Raw genomic sequence first — 17,756 nt, forward strand, 5'->3', positions numbered from 1 at the left:
GAGGATGGTCTTCATTTACTGTGCACAGGTTCGCTTTGGGTGGTTACCTTTTACAGAAAATGAAGGAGAGGGTGTTGTTGATTACATCAAAAAGGAAGGATATTTGCAAATGTAAAGGGAAAAGTGGTTGAACTGGTTACACTTGTCCTTGGACGGTTTAGCATAGATTTTAGGAAGTTACTTTAAAGATATGCAGTAAACCTTTGCTGCCTCAATTCATGGTGAGGGAGCTTTAGCAAAAGCAAGCCTCATAGAGGCCTAGGTACAATGCAGTCCTGATTCCCCATGGTAGAACCTATCTGTGGATGCGGGTCCTGTGTGCCGGACCTCGCTTTCCACTGGCCTTTCCGAGTGGGAGCTGGGTCCATGCCACGCAGAACGGACTCCTATAGGAAACAATTCAAGGTATTATTTAACTGTAATGTGATTTCATCCTTGGGCTTTATGCAAACCTCTACAGAATTTAAACTATGGGATTTGTTTAAAGTGTTCCCTTTCTTACAAAAATTAAACACACCACAAGGATATGTAATTAAAACTAATTTTTAGAGATTTTCTCACCATACAGGTGAAAGAAAAGTTGTGTAGCTTATTAGGTAGCCTCAAATCTAAGGGTGAGATTTAAATTGATGGTAGTAAGTTCAAGGATTTTGTTCTGCCAAGTACAGATGTAGCTTTTGGCCCAGATTTGGGTATAAAGCTTCTTTTATACAGATTATAGGAAGCTCTTGGTTATTTAGAGACTTTATAATTCAGTCATTTCAAGACATCTCTTGAAAAGTTTTGCATCTTGGGTGTTCTTTACTGATTGGTAAAGAAGAGAAGGATGAAATAGTGAAATTCACATCAAATGGCCATTTGCCTCTCCAGGTGACCCTCTCCACCTTCTTCCCTTTGTCCTGTGCCCCGGAAACCCGACTTTATGAACAACATGGACAGGCTCCCTTGCCCTCGAGCTTCTGATTGGGGCAGGCAGTGAGAGGGGCTGGAAGGCATTTTGTAGGTGGGAGAATGAGTTTGGGGTATCCATTTCCCTGGGTTCCTGCCTGTGGAGTCATCATGCCTGCACCCTCTGCCCAAGGCTGTATCTTCTCTTAGTACCTGTGTCCATGTAGTTATCCTCTGGGTTTCAGTACAGGTGGACAAAAAGGGGCCACATACTAACTTGACAAGCTCAGGGGAGGCCTGCGTGGCAGCCTTACAAACTCAAGTATCTAAAGTAACCACAGAGGATGGGCTGAAATTAAAACTTATTAACTAAAAGCAGTTTATGGCAGGTAGTCATGTCCTAGGCTAGGATCTTCCCTGACAAAAGTCAGCCTTTACCTTAATTAAGTCTGTCTACTGTCTTTTTGCACCCATGATAACATACCTTTGGAATGTCAAAGTAATTTCCTTTTTTCCAGACCCCTCAAACCACTGGCGCCACACCAGAGAGAGACCACAAATCCCTTTATTGTGTTAGTTGACTGTTAACTGTTTACCCTGCACAGCTGAGCCCGCCTGCCCTTTTCCCACTCTGGTTCAAATCAGGTTTACTTTCTGAGGGATTCACATCAATCAGGAATGGGTGATGCTGTAGCAGAACAGGAGACTCAGTGCTAGTCTGTGTTGACCAACGAGGCTTCCGGTTCCTGTTCTCCATGGGCTTCTCTGATGCTGACAGCCAGGCTTTTAACCCTAGTCAGGGAATTGGAGCTTTGGTCTCTGTGAACTGATCCAAGAGAAAGGACCTACAATCACTAACACTTAGTATTACTCCAGTGACAAAACTGGCTTGCTACCCTAGTGTCCTAAGATGAGGTTCCACTGACAAGGCCTGCTCATTCAGGGGGTTTAGCTGTTTAGTGTCCTACTCAGCAAAATGAATGTTCACCTAGGACCCTCAGAAATTTAGAGAAAGTTGTATGACTCCTTGATACAGTTTGGCCATTTACCCCTTCTCAAATAATGATTTGCAAACATTTTATCTCAGTTGGTAGTAGGCTGCCTTTTTATTTTGTTGATGGTTTCCTTTGTTGTGAGCAACTTTTTAGTTTGATATAGTCCCACTTGTTTATTTTGCTTTTGTTGCCTGTGCTTTTGGTGTCAAATCCAAAAAAGTCACAAGACCAATGTCAGGAAGTGTACTGCCTATCCAAGACAGGGTCAATCCTGTCCCCCCATCCCTAGCTAACAATGCCTCCCACAATCCTCACTGGATGATTTACCACTCATTTTTAACATGTGATCATTTCCACCCTTGGTAATGCTAGTCCCTCTGATATGATGCTTCCAAACTCCCTTCTCTGATGGGCCAATTCCCACTAATCCTTCAAGGCCAGCTCAGGAGCCATTGTCCCTTGTGCCTGTGGACCCTTTCATTGTGTCCCAGCTCAATGAACTTCTCCCATCACTGGGCTCTTAGATGCACAGATCTTTGTTCCTGCATCCATCACTCTGTATGGCGACAATCTGCTTATGTTCTCTATTTATTCTCCATTTGAGTCCTTCAACATATGGACTACATTCCATTTACTTTTAAGTCTCTTGCTAGTCTAGTGCTAGCACAAGAAGATATTCAGTAAACATTTGCTTTGTGCTGTATATTTGAAAGTATAAACTAGAAAGGTTTTGTATACACCCTTTGCCTTACTCTACCTTTTTTCCCCCCCCAGTTATAAGAGAGTATTGTATATAGCAATCTAGAAATAATGTCCTGATCTTGCTATTGTGATGTAAGGCCTAAAAAGTGAAGGTCCAATATTATATATGCCTTGACATCTAGGGAAAACTGGGAGACCTCCACTGGCCTGACCACAAGTTCCCTTTCCCTCTGCTCCAGAGGATAGGTCCCCTAGCCAAACAACCCTTTAGCAAGTAGAGCAGGTATGACTCTTGCTTATCCCTGAGTAGTGGGTTACAGTTCCGTGCCATCCCTCAGAATTCAAACAAGCCAATCACATCCTCCCATAAGAACCAGGAGGCACCCCATTCTTTTGATTCTACAAAGAAGCACCCCCCCCCACACACACACACAGCTACTGGTGGTTCATTCTGTCCCATGTAGTCCTGTGTGCGGTGTACTCCCCTTGGCTGAGTATAGGTGACTCATAAACAGCTGTTAGTCTCACTTGTTCAGTGTCAGGTATTGTGTGTCTGGTCATCCCCATAACTCTAGAGCAGGAATCCCTCTCTCACCAATGGCATGAATAGGAGGCGATTACAACCACCATCAGTTCCAGAGGAAGAGCAGTGATGGTGAGAAGTGGGAACCAGGTTGGTGGGAAACTATGTAAAAGACCTGGAAGGCTTGGTTTAGCTCCCTCATGAGTTTCATGTCATGCTGGGTTCTTGATTTCCTAAGGTAGAACTGCTGATCTCTACATGGTTCCCCATGCTATTGGGGGGAAAAGAAACCACCTAAATATGTGTGTTCCTGAGTAAAGACTATAAGGGTTATGAATAATACTACATGAGTAGTTCAGATATTTCAAACATGGCAGCCATGGAATGGAAATGTAACATGTAAAAAGGTCTTTAGTTGAGAATGTCTGGCCTAAACTGAGCTAAGTTTTACAGGATTGCTGAAGTTAAAACTAAGAGAGCCTTGGATTGATTCCCTTATATGCTCTATTGTTTTGCCCTCTTTAACCCAAGTTAAACCAAGGGGAATCCATTCTGGACCAAAGCTTTGGGATAATCCAAACAAGAGTAGATTTTTTGGGCTTGAATTATTTCCACAAATGCATCAATTTTCACCTGACATTAGTGTTAGGCCAGGAGAGTTACTCTGTAACTACATTTTAAGTTTGTGAAAGAGTAGACTCCTCTCAATCACCAGTTTTCAGACAGAAACCACAACTTCAAGATGCAAATCAGTGTCCCCTCATTTAATAAAATGCTTACTATATAAACATAAAATGTTTAAGATATAGGTATTAGAAAAATGGTGAAATAACAACCCAAAACTAAAATGAAGAAAAACCCAAGCTTCAGAAATCTGTCAGAGTGGTGTTCTCTTAAACAAACTTCCCTTGCTGATCATTTTTAGTGTTTTGGTAAATGATTTCAAAAGTGACTTTGTGTTAGCAAAAAGTTCAGATTCTATCCACAGTTCAAGTCCATAGGTTTCTGGGTGACTGCCTGAAATCAGCCACAAATCATTTCAGCCCACATTATTCTGACCTCTCACAGATATATTGTAAAAGATGTTATTTATTAATTTTTTTAGAGAGAAGGGAAGGAGAAAAGGAAACATCAATGCAAGAGAGAAACTTCAGTCAGTTGCCTCTCCCACTCACCCCCACTGGGAACCGAACCTGCAACACTGGCATGTGCCCTCACCGGGAATCAAACTGGCGACCCTTTGCTTTGCGGGATGATGCCCAACTAACTGAGCCACCCTGGTCAGGGCATAGATATTTTTTAAAAGGTTCTTTGGCATCCAGAGGAGTTGAATACATCTGATAAATGTCTGAGATACTTTGGACATGGATTAGTCGTTTTTTTCTAAGTAAAGACATTATACTAAAGATAGAGGATGGACTGTATTCACATTTTCAAATTCCCTAAATGTTCTAACATTTGCATATTGCTACGGGTAGCAATACTATTATTATTTCAGTTCTATTTTACCATATGAAGCACTTTACAAAAGCTAGCAATAATTCTTAGCTGCAAATGGGTTTATTAACTTAGTAAAGCTTAAGGAAATAATAATGTTTCAGGAGTCATGTCTCTCCTTGTCCTCTTCTACCAGTACCCTTTTAGGAAACCTAAAAATAGCACTGTAGACAACAGGTGGCTATGGCATAGCTGCTCTTCTGTTTTTTCCCTCATAGTGTTCAGTTCTATTTATAAATACTGCTCCATTTACCTTTATTATAGACACTGCCTTACAGGAACTTGTTGATAGTCTCTCGGAACTAGGATCAGAGTACATGCCCACTGGAGACCCCTGGGAACTTCTAGAGTACAAAGGGATATGATCCAGCCTCATTCCCAGACATGCTTACATCTAAATGAGTCTCAGTGGGAATCAGGCCCAGGGCATCCTTTTCCCCTGTCTTCTTGAAGGATGTGGGAGAAGTGACAGGAAGACTGTGGTCAGGAGTCTGGGTTCCAATTCTGGTTTTGTCACTAACAGTATCCTTTGACAACTTCCTGTTTTGGGCCCACTTTCCTTATTTGTAAAATGGAGACACTGAACCAGATGACCTTTACAGGTTCTGTCAAATGAAAAGTTTTATGTATAGTAGATTATTTTTGAAGATGGTCACTCCAGTTTCCTACCCTTTTTTGTATAGTTTGCCTAATTATAATAAAATGTATATACCTGTGCATATACCACCATAATCAAGGTACAGAACATTTCTGTCATTCAACAATTCCCTCATGCCCTTTTATCAGTTCCCACCCTCCAGCCCTGGACAATCTGCTTCCTGTCACTCAACATTAGTTTGTCTTTTATAGAATTTCATATAAAGAGGATCATATATAATGTACTCTTTTGCGACAGGCTTCTTTCACTCATCGTAACCACATCCCTTTTGCAATGTGCCTGTATCATTCTCCCATTAAGAGTTGAATCTCTTTCTCAGTCTCTTGAATCCATCCATGCTTGCTAGCCCTCTGACTTGCTTTGACCAACAAACAGAGGATGAGACAGAGAGACAGAGACCCTGCTCTGGGTCCAGTTGAGGCACCCCAGTCAAGACAACATGGAGCAGAGTAGAGCCATCCTCACTGAGCTCTGCCTGAATTCCTAACCCAAAGAATTATGAGCAAATAAAATGGTCTTTGTTTAAACCACAAAATTTGGGGGTGGCTTGTAACACAGCAGTAAGCTAAAATGATTATCTTTCTGTAAGGTTCAACAGGATTTCTTTCAGGCCCTAGAACTATCAGTGAAGTATATAAATGTTTTACCTTAAATTTTCCTACTACTTTTTTTTAAATTGAGGTATAATTGACATGTTTGTTTCAGGTGTACATGATTCAGTATTTGCACATATTGTGAAATAATCACAATAAGTCTAACATCTCTTACTAGACATAGTTACAGGATTTTTTCTTGTGATGAGAACTTTTAAGATGTAGCAACTTTCAAATATGCAGTAAAGTATTATCTATAGTTACAATGCTGTACATTACATCCCCATGCCTTGTAACTGCAAAATTCTACCTTTTGACCCCCTTCACCCTACCCTCCCTCTCACACTCCCCCTCCCTCCCACACACAATTCCTAAAATGAAGTGGAAAACAAAGGGAGAGCTCATTGCTTTCATTGTTTTTCTTTGGAAAAGGCAATGGTAGTGTGACTATCTCTTGGCTATTCTTTATTAATTGTTGCCCCAGAATGAAAAGAGCAGGTTTGAAGAGATCAGTTTTCTGTATGTCATGTGGTTTTTGGTTTTGTGCTCCTCTCACAATGCCTTTAAATGACGTGCCATATTTGTTTTTTAATCACTGAGTCAGTAAATAATTTACAAAACCCCAGCTACTTTGCCAGACACTGTGCTAGGCTCCCCAGAACAACAGTAAACAAACAACTCCCAGTTCTCATGGGTTTTCTATCAAGTGGGAAGAGAAGCCAATAAACAAACACATAAAATATGCAACAGTAAACGACTATGAGAAGAAACGCGGAGTATGGGCGATTAGCAGTCGCAACCTCTAAACCCAAACTTTACACGGTGCTATAAAAAAACATTCTACTGCCCTCTTTGCCGTCATAGCAGGTGGTTGCATATTCGAACAATAGATGCTTTCTCGGCTCACCCCAAGCCACCTGCTCAAGTTCAGGGGCCTCCCACCTTCTCTGACCAGGCACTTCCTCTAGATACTCAAAAATCAGAATCGTGGGATCCCCAGAAATGTTGCCCCCCCCTCTTTCCCCGCTGGCTGTTTCTCTCGGGGCCCGTATCTGAGGCAACAAGGCCCTCGGTCTGCGTATCACCCATCTCCACAGTTTCCCGTGAAATCCCGTTATTTCTGAGAGGGACAGAAAAGAAAGGTCCAGAGACGACTTGGTTACGTATGAATTTTTAGAGTAGCGATGGAATACAACATTAAAGGAGATGGCGTAAAGACGAATGATAGCTTGATACCACTGGGGACACTAATTCTAAAGTCTGAATGAAAATGTGAGGAAAAATACGGATTTTTCCTCTCTTTAATTGATATGGAAAAAATTGCCAGCTGTTTCCTCGCCGAAGGCGGCCGGCAGTCATTCAGGAGAGACTGTTTCGCGACAGCTTTTCCTCAGAGCCTTCCCGTAAGTCCCTCCACTGCCCCATAACCACGGCAGGAATAAGAAAAAGAGCAGCTGCCGCCGGCCCGTCAAGCAGCAGGGAGGCCGGTCCACGCCAGGGGGCCAAACGCCCTCATACGTTTCCACCGCGTCCTTAAAATGAAGTCTCCCGATATTATTATTGCGAGGAAGTTGCGTGGAGGAGAAGACGAACCCCAATCACTCTTCTCGCCCGCCCAGCGGGCCGAGACGAGCGGCCACCTCCGCAAGGGGCGGAGGGAGCGCGCCACCCAGCGCTTCGCCTCCCCGCAGGCGCAGCGCTGCCCTTACGCGTGGCCCCTCGGGAAGTAGTGCCTTCTCCGGCGCGGAGGGAGACTTCTGGGCGCGCTGCCGCTCCACGCTCCACTGCCCGTCAGGTGACACATCTGCAGAAATGCGGCTGTGGTAGCTCCCACCCACCTCAGCGTGGGAACCCTACGCTGCCCTGAGTCTCCCCTGCAGCGAGCGGCCTGGGAAGCGGGCGGCTTGGAGGGCGGTGACTCCAGCATCTTTGGCTGGAGCCTGCACTCCGCCAGGCCCTCTCTGCCGCCCTCTCTGCTTGACAGCAGGTACCACAGGTCGGGTCGCTGACCGTGGCGCCGCGGTGGCACCCAGGCTGAGCGACTGCCAGTAAGTGGCTCGGTGCACCTCCCCGACCTCCTCCGCTGGGCGCCCGAGCCTCCGGGCCCACGGCTGGAAAGCTGAATGGTTGTGAGGATTCCAAGTGGGACGATGCAGGTTAACGTGCCCACATGTAGCATACACAGAACTTTATCCAAAATAGAGTGAGGAATGAAAAGGGACACAATATAAACACACGCGGCCACATGCATGCATCTCAAATCATTGTGCTGGGGGCGGGGGGAGGGGGGAGGTAAGAGCAAAAGACCATAGTCATTCCGTTTCTATGAGATTCTGGAAGAGTCAAAACCACTTAGGGGCAGCAGTTCCCTGGGGAGGGGTGACGATGGAAGAGGATGCAATGCCCGGAGCGGGAGGGAACTTTTTCGGGTAACAAACAACCCCACGTCTCCACAGTGGTAGTTACAAGATAAAGACAGTTGCTAACATGTATCACACTGTAGTCCTCAAGTAGGTAAATTTTAATGCATTCCAATTACCCCTCAAAAAGGCGGGGGGAGAGCTAAAGTAGTAGCTAGGGGTAGTTGAGAAGTAAGGACAGGCTGGTCGAAAGATTTTACGATTTACAAAATCTGCACACTAAATGAGTGCTGTCTCTAAACTGAGTGGCTCCTTGTTTCCTGAGAATCAGTGAACACCAGCACAGGAATACTCAGGTCCAAGAAGGATACACTACACCACACCCAGTTTATGCACCTCCCCAGATTTGGCGGGTCCCACCCCTACTGCCATTTTAGCGTCGTGCTCAGCACAGAGACCTGGCCTTTGCTGCTAAGGCTTCCAGTCAGGACAGCCTCCCCAGGGTGAGGGTCAGGCTTCAGCATGGCCTCTGTCACACCAAGGCTCTGATGGAGGCTCTGGCGCCTTGCACCAGTTCTAGACTCCTGTGGAAAACCGTGAGGCTCACTCAGCTTGCTCTTGCTTCCCTGGCAAGTGAAAGGAGGGTTCAGTTGCCACACCCAGAAGAGCTGGGGCATGAGGGCCCCATGAGACAAACTGGCCTCAAAGAGTGCAGACAGCAAGAAGTAGCCAGCATATAAATTCCTCTCCCTCTCCTTGGACAGAGGGGTCTCAAGCAATGATGGTTCTGCATGGCTTGTCTGGAAGCTATCCTTTGGGACTGAGCAATGGGCTGTAGTTCCTTCTGGAGCTTTTTTCAGCTCAATGCTGCATCTCCTTGTATTTTTGCTTTCCTTTGCATTTCCCCTCACCCTTACTGGCCTGGGGGCCAAATGCCCTCTATTCCCCTCCTAATAGAACCTTAAACTTGACGTCAGGCTCTGCTTTCTAGGTAGTCCTTTAGCAGCATTTGGTCTTTAAGTCTGTGCTTTAATTACAATTTCACAGCCACAAAAACAAAATTAAGATTATTTTGGGCTGTGGCTTACTGTCCTATTAGCCCCAAACTGCTATTTTGAAAGGCATCCAGTTGAACTCACTGCTAAATACATACATTTATATCTACATTCCTCTGTTTGAAGTTGGTAGAGATAAAAGTTTGATTTTCCATTTATTGGTGCCTAGTGTGGTGTTTCCTTTCAAGAATAAATTCCTAGGTCACAGGCATGTACTTGTTTTAAACATTTGGAAATTTGAAAAACTTGAAAAGTATGTGGATGCAAAACAAAGTAAGTGTTTTTCAATCATGATCATAAAGCTGTTAGTGTTGTGGGGGCCTAGTTATATGTTTTTGGTTCATTCATTAAGCCATGTTCTTTCTACCTTTTCTAAAATCTTATTAGGGATGGCTATATTAAATCTTTTTAAAGGGACTTTTGGTCCAGAATGCTTGGCAAAACAATTTTTCTTTGTGTTTTTTAAAATATTGAAGACTTCAGTAAGTTTGCGGATCTTTGTTTGTTTTGTCCTCACCTGAGGACACGCTTATAGAGAGAGGGGAAGGGAGGGAGAGAGAGATGTGACCAATCAGTTGTCTTTCACACATGAGGTGGGGGAAGGAAGAGGGGGGTCTGTAACCCAGGCATGTGCCCTGACCAGGAATTGAACCCTCAACCTTTTGGTTTGTGGGACAACACTCCAACCAACTGAGTCACCTGGCCTGGGCAAGTTTGTGTTTGTAATAATAGCCACTGGCTTTGTGGCCCCCCTGTTTATTGACAAGTTTGTCAGACCTTTTCTTTCCTCCCCCTGACTTGCCAACCATTTCTAACTTGATCAACAGTCATTTGAGATGGATCTGGCGAGGGTAATATGTTAAATAGGACATTTCCACTGTCTGGACCTCAAAATCCTCCCTTTCCTGGCCACTTAAACACTGTTACATAGTATACAAACACATGAATCTGGTGATTTTCTGAGACAGATACTGGTAAAGGTCACATCTGTAAATCTACCTCTCTATTAACACAATATTTTTTATTAGAGACTAACTTTTCTTGTTTATAATCTGGCCCACCAGAACACTTTTTCAAAAAAAAAATTTTTTTTTAAGATTTTCTTTATTTTTGGAGAAGGGGAAAGGAAGGGAGAAAGAAAAACATTGATATGTGGGAGAAACAGATTGGTTGCCTCTCGTGCCCCCAAATGGGGTCCTAGCCAGCACAACCAGGAATGTCCCCAAACTGGGAATGGAACCCTTCGGTTCGCAGGCTGGCTGGCGTTCAATCCACTTAGCCACACTGGCAGGGGCTAAAAATTAGTTTTAAAAGCATGTCCTGCCAACATCTGTATCATTGTAGTGAATTTGTTTTTGCAGTGAAAATTTTGTCATCCTATCATGTGAACAGTGTTTAATCTTAACACTTGAAAATGTTTTATTTGAGGTTAATTCCAATCATGAAGCCAGGCTGTACACATAATGTATTTAAATACCTTTTCACAAAAACAAAAACATTTTCAAATATCATGGGTTACAAACAGGCTGAATCTGAGGACATTCCATTAAGCAGACATGACAGCTTCTCCTTAAATCCTGGCATTTGATTCTTTCCAAATATATGAGGGCAGATAATGTTCTAGCAAACACATAGATTTTATTTATACAAACAGGTATTGACCCATTCAGAATAGGTTGTAAGCTTGCTGCAATTGTATTGCCATTACTCAAACAGGTTTAGAATTCTGTAAAAATTTGCCGCAGGAGACTGAGTCACATTCTTTTAAATGGACGTAGTCAGTGATAGCAATCTTCCTCTCAGAGTAGATTTAATTATTAGAAATATACCCAAAAATCATTTGAAACCAGACCAAGCTTAGTAACATTGTTTAGCATGGGAAAATTAAACATGAAAGAATAAAAATAAATGAACTGAGTAGTACTTTTTAAGAAATTAAACTGTGAGAAGAGGAGAATTAAAAAAAGATTAAAGCCCAAATTAATGAATTAGAAAACAAAACAATTATTGATAAATTCCAAAATTATTTTTCAGAAGAAAATAGGAAGTAGAGAAATATGTGGCAAATCTACTTAATAAAAGAGATAGACTATATACATAAAATTGTAAAAGAGGAAGGAGATAAAACATTCAGAAAAGTTTGTGTTTTTAAAAAAATTATATGAGAATACTATGTGTAGTTAACTATATGCTAAAACAGTTGTTTTCTGGAAAAATATAAATCACCAAAATTGAATCAAGAAGAAATTAAAAATCCAAGTAGATCAAAACCAGAGAGGAAACTTTAAAAAGGCCCAGCCCTAGGGATTATATTTGCAAATTCTTGCATAATTTGAAGGATATATAGTTCCCTTTCTTTTCTTTAAAAGTATATTTTATTGATTATTATAGTTGTCCCATTTTTTCTCCCCTTTATTCCCTTCCACTGTGCACCCCCCTGCCACCAGCGTTCCCCTCCTTAGTTCATAACCATGGATCATATATGTAAGTTCTTTTGCTTCTCCATTTCCTATACTATTCTTAACCTCCCCCTGTCTATTTTGTCCCCACCGTTTATGCTTCTTATTCCCTGTACCTTTTCCCCCATTATTCCCCTTCCCATTCCTGCTAATAAGTCTCCATGTGATCTCCATTTCTGTGATTCTATTGTTGTTCTAGTTGTTTGCTTAGTTTGTTTCTGGTTTTGTTTTTCTTTTAGGTTCCATGTTGATAGTTGTGAGTTTGTTGTCATTTTACTGTTCATATTTTTGATCATTTCTTTTTCTTAGATAAGTCCCTTTAACATTTATACAATAAGGGCTTGGTGATGATGACCTCCTTTAACTTGACCTTATCTGGGAACCACTTTATCTGCCCTTCCATTCAAAATGAGAGCTTTGCTGCATAGAGTAATCTTGGATGTAGGTCCTTGCGTATCATGACTTGGAATACTTCTTTCCAGCCCCTTCTTGCCTGTAAGGTTTCTTTTGAGAAATCAGCTGGTAGTCTTATGTGAACTCCTTTGTAGGTAACTGTCTCCTTTTCTCTTCCTGCTTTTAAGATTCTTTCCATATCTTTAATCTTGGGTCACATAATTGTGATGTGCCTTGATGTGTACTTCCTTGGGTCCAACTTCAGGACCTTCTGAGCTTCCTGGACTTCCTGGGAGTCTATTTCCTTTGCCAGATTGGGGAAGTTCTCCTTTAAGTGTTCAATTTCGAGACAACCCACTTTGCTGCGTTGTATGTGGGGGACTGGTCAGAGAGGGAACAGTGCTGCTTGCTCGGCTCTCAGCTGGCTTTCAGTCACTTCTTCTGCTACCCACAACCAAATTGGGCCCTCTGGTGCTGATTTCCAGGTGGGTGGGTTTGTGTACATTCTAGAACCCTGTAGGTCTCTCCAAGAAACTCTCCTGTGAAGCTGGGAGTCCCTCCTGCAGCTACAACCACCACAGGTTTTTACAGTCAGAGTTTTTGAGACTTTATTTCCCCACACTGGAACCCTGGGTTATGCATTCTGTCTTGATCCCCAGTTGGTCCTCCCAGTTTATCCACACTCAAATGTGGGACCTCCTGCTCTGCCAGCCACTGCCTCCGCCTCACCAGCCCAGTCCTCCAGCTGCTGCCTTGCCACATGTCCTTTCCACCTCGACTGCCTGTCTCTGTCCCTCCTCCCAGTCTGGATGAATGTTTCTTCTTTAACTCCTTGGTTGTCAGACTTCCATACAGTTTGATTATCTGGCAGTTCTGGTTGTTCTTTGTTTTTAAATTTGTTGTTGTCCTTCTTTTGATTGTATGAGGAGGCACAGTATATCTATCTCCACCTCCATCTTGGCTGGAAGTATATATAATTCCCTTTCTAAGTGCATAAAGATATTAAAATATAATTCATTTTAGGAAGAAATATAATTACTATAAAATCTATGGAAACAGTAAAGAAAAACACTCAAAAATATTTGAATAAACTCACATAAGAAATTCAATGCCAGAATTCCCCATAAATGTATCAGTAAATTAAATTCAATGAAGTAAGTCATTTTTAACATGATCAGGTAGGTTTTATCCTAGGAATGCCAGGATACTTTTATAATACTAAAGTAATTGAAATAAATCACACATTTAGGTCATATAAGAAAAAAAATGCCCTCATCTCAATAGATGATAAAAATTTAACACTGCCTCCTGGTTAAAAAAACTAATTTTTAAAAAAACTCTTAGTAAATATTCAATCAAAAGTCAACATATTTTTAGTAAGGTTTTTTAAAACTAATAATGTTAATGGTAAGACAACCAACCTCTAAGGAAGAGAAGAAAATGTAAAGTTAATTCCTCAACCCCCCATCACCACTCTTCATTCTCAAATGCTATTTTCTAGTTTGTGCAATTATATACAGTTACAGTGAGCATTCTTGAATACCTTTGCCTATTGGTGCTGGTGTGCTTGTAGGATTAATGACTAGCAATGGAATTGCTGTAACTACTGTATTTTGCCATGTATAATGCACTCCTGTGTATAATGTGCACCCATGTTTTTGGCCCAAACTTTCAGGAAAAAAGTCTTTCATTTTAATATTTTAATTCAATTATTTATTTATTTAGATTTAAATACTTGTTTCTTGTAAAGGAATTTTAGCATCTATTTTTGAACATGTTATGGTACAAGAAATTTTATGTAACAAGTAGTTACAAAACACAAGAACAGATATAAGGTATTTTAGGTACTATCTCATGTATAATGAGCACCCTTATTTTTCCCTCAAAAATTTGGGTAGAAAGTACACATTATATATGGCAACATATGGTACTTATGGGTAGATATTTTCAAATTAGCATAAATGCCTTGATTTATAATCCCACCAAAAGTGTATTAAAAATTTTTGGTAATTCTTTAGGCCAGATGATGAGTACGTGAGAGTTCATCTTAATATTCAACACACTTCTGAGTATATTTGTAAATTTCCATGCTTAATACTATATTTTGCCATGTATAATGCACGCTCACATTTTTGGCCCAAACTTTCAGGAAAAAAATCTTTCATTTTAATTTTTTAATTCAATTTTGTATTTATTAATATTTAGGTACTTGTAGCATTTATTTTTGAACATACTATGGTCCAAGAAATTTTATGTAACAAATAATTACAAAATACAAGAATAGATACTAAGTATTTCAGGTACCACCCATGTATAATGTGCATCCTTATTTTTCCCTGAAAAATTTGGGCAAAAAAGTACACGTTATACATAGCAAAATATAGGTAATATGACACTAGAGGCATTAATAAAATTAGATTATGAAGATGCCTGCTATTCTTTTCTTTTTGCCATAGATTGCCTGTTATTCTTTAAAATTATGCTGAAATAATAGCTCAAGTATTTGCTAAAGTGATAGCTAAAGTATTTGAAAGCTGAAGAAAAACACCTTTATTTGCAGATGATACTTTTGCCTAAGAAACTCAAGAGAACTGACTGAAAAGGTATTATAAAATAGTTACTAAAAAGGCAGTAACTTTTCCAGTGATACAACAATAACTTGTGAAATTACACACACACACACACACACACACACACACAGGGTCCAGAAAGTATCCAGCCATGTACTATGAAAAATAAAGCCATTTATTGAAGAAGATAGAAGAAACATTGTGCCCTGGCTGGTGTGGCTCAGTGGATTGAGTGCTGGCCTGTGTACCAAAAGGTTGCTGGTTCGAGTCCCAGTTGGGGCACATGCCTGAGTTGCAGGCCAGGTCCCCAGTTAGGGACATGTGGGAGGCAACTGAGAGGCATCCGATCCATGTATGGCTCTCACATTGATGTTTCTCCTCTTTCTTGCCCTTCTCCTCTCTCTAAAATAAATACAATCTTAAAAAAAAAGGAAACACTGTACATAGGGCAATGATGCCTCAGTCCCCTTCAAAATAGGCACCTTGGGACCTCACACAGTTTTCCCAATCGACATCAGCTGTCCCATTGTATTTTCCTGAATCTCATCAACAGTCTGAAATCTCTTCCCTTTCCAAGGTGATTTTAGTTTTGGGAGAAGCCAGAAGGGCACCAGATTTTCAGGGTACCAAATCTGGGCTGTAAGGGGGCTGAGTCACCTGGGTGATTTGATGTTTCACCAAAAAACTGTACAAGACATGATGCATGAGTGGGCATGTGGTCATGATGCAGCTGCCACTCACCAGTTGCCCATAGCTGTGGCCTTCTGAGTCACCCAAATAATTTCTGTGGAGAAATGTTCAAGCTTAACACGAAATTGGATCTGCAGATTCATTGCTCTCCTTGCTCAGTGATTTTGAATGTGACAGCCACACAGTGCACATTCTCACTCAATGGCATCCACCACGCCCCCTGACTAGTACAGTGAAATCATTGTTCACACATGCATATTCCAGTCCACTCTCCTTGGCTGCCAGTGATGTCATGCAAACCATTCTCGTTATATTAACAATAGTTGGACTTTTCCCAAATAGACTATGTGTGTGTTTTCACATATATATAATATTGGCAAGAACTGGAGGGGATCTATACAAAAAAGAGAAAAAACATGAGAACAGAAGGATTTTAATAAATTGAGAAATGTGTTATGCTCTGAGTTATATTTGTCTATTTTTTATTTGTGATTTTAACTGAAATTCCAATGGGGTTTTTTGTTCTCTTAAAAAATATTTCTCTTTTTAGAGAGAGGGGAAGGGAGGGTGAAAGACAGGGAGAGAAACATCTATGTGTGAGAGAGCCATCAATCAGTTGCCTCTCACACATGCCCAACTTGGCACCTGGCCCACACCCAGGCATGTGCCCTCACAGGGAGTCAAATTGGCAACCTTTTGGTTTACAGGCCAGTGCTCAATCCACTGAACCACACCCACCAGGGTGGGATTGTTTATTGAAGTTGGACGAAATAATTTCTGTTTGGAGGAAACAAACGAGAGTAGCCAGAATACTTTTGAAAAGGAAGAGTCATAACAGGAGATACCAGATGAACACCATACCAGATGTTAATACATATGACAAACCCACATGCTATGATTTTGAACTACTGAGGAAAGATTGGTAAATAGATTAATATTTAAGAATAAATAGCTTTGAAAGAAAATTCAGTATACCAATAAATGAAGCATCACCAATAAGGAGGACATGGCTTATTCAATAACTAGTACTAGGAAAACCAGCCATTCATTTGGGAGGAAAAAAAACAGGTTAGATGCTCACTTCCTACTATATACTGAAATACGTTCCAGATGGATTAAAGAGGCAAATGTGAAAATGAAATTGTAAAAGATTGATCTCTGTCTCTCTCTCTCTGTCTCTCTCTTTCTATATATATTATGTGCACACACACAAGTGGTTCTTGGATGGGAAAGAACCATAAAACAGTAGAAGAAATCACATACCTGTATCTGCATAAGCATCTGTTTGTCAAAAATTTTTAAACGATATTGAATAATAACTTGGACAATTATTATTTAATGGGTATGATGCTGGGTGGGTATGCACTTACTTTCTGAAAAATAACTGATATTTTCTTCCCCATTTGAACCAAATTGATAACTGAGTGAAAATTCTAGCCATGTACCTCTAACCTCAGATAGAAGCACACTTTGGAAGAAATTTAACCACTAAGCTGCCAGAGTGAAGTCAGGAGCTTCTAATTAGGAAGCGCTGCAAAAGCTACAGAGAGTCTACCCAGGGTTATATGTGCCAAGTGTCTGGCCCTGATCAGGTAACTCAGTTGCTTAGACTGTTGTCCCCATATGCTAAGGTTGCCAGTTGATCCCTGCCCCCCCACCCCCGTCCCCCATCAGGGCACATGCAAGAATCTACCAATGAATGCATAAATAAGTGGAACAACAAATTGATGTTTCTCTCTCTCCCTTCATCTCTCTCTAAAAATCAGTTAAAAATTTTTTTTAAGTATTTGGAAATTTGGTTTGGATTTAGATCTGAGAAAATTTGATGTTCTGGTTTAGTTTGCTTCCAGTTTGAACTAGTTGCCTAAGTGTTAAATTTTTTGGTTAAACTTACGGTATTAAGGGTTAGCAAATTATTAAGGCCCATTCTAGTTGTGGGTTGAGGATTTAATTCAGTTTGTATCTGTGGTAAGTCTATAAAAGGTGTGACTAGAAAACAGCAGCAGCTGAAGGATGGGTGCATTGGCCCTTGGCCCTGAAGAGGAGATGTGCGTAGGTGGAACATTAGAGTATTGCTATGGTTCACCCGCTGTGGTGCTCAGATCCACTTGTTTCTTATAGTAAGTTCTGCCCTCTAGTAACCAGCAGCCGCAGGACTCTGGTTGGCCTTTATTGCCAAGGAAACACAAGAGAGTTAGTGGGAAAACTACAGTTGCTGTAGCTGCAATGGATCTGAAGACTAAAGTAACTGATACTATATTCCCTTCTCCACCACCCATTGTAGCTTTGCCTCAGCCTCAGCTAGTAAGCGCCCATACTGGTCTAGGCAGATTACACCACAGATGTGAACACCATAGTTGTGAACCTAGCACA

The 17,756-nt window shown here is 41.3% G+C and overlaps 1 long non-coding RNA gene across 3 annotated transcripts in view; it reads left to right on the forward strand.

Moving 5' to 3' along the window:
- The window catches only part of LOC112322816 (uncharacterized), a 47,522-nt gene that overhangs the window by 14,737 nt on the left and 15,029 nt on the right, over nt 1–17,756 (forward strand). The window contains exon 6 of one of the 3 annotated variants that reach the window (XR_008426634.2): nt 4,214–5,935. The exons of the other annotated variants lie outside the window; for them this stretch is intronic. This is a non-coding gene — a long non-coding RNA (uncharacterized lncRNA). Of the gene's footprint in view, nt 1–4,213; nt 5,936–17,756 lie in introns of those variants that run through there. 3 annotated transcript variants of the gene reach the window in all.

This window comes from Desmodus rotundus, chromosome 4, assembly GCF_022682495.2.
Source record: "Desmodus rotundus isolate HL8 chromosome 4, HLdesRot8A.1, whole genome shotgun sequence".
NCBI classification, from domain to species: domain Eukaryota; kingdom Metazoa; phylum Chordata; class Mammalia; order Chiroptera; family Phyllostomidae; genus Desmodus; species Desmodus rotundus.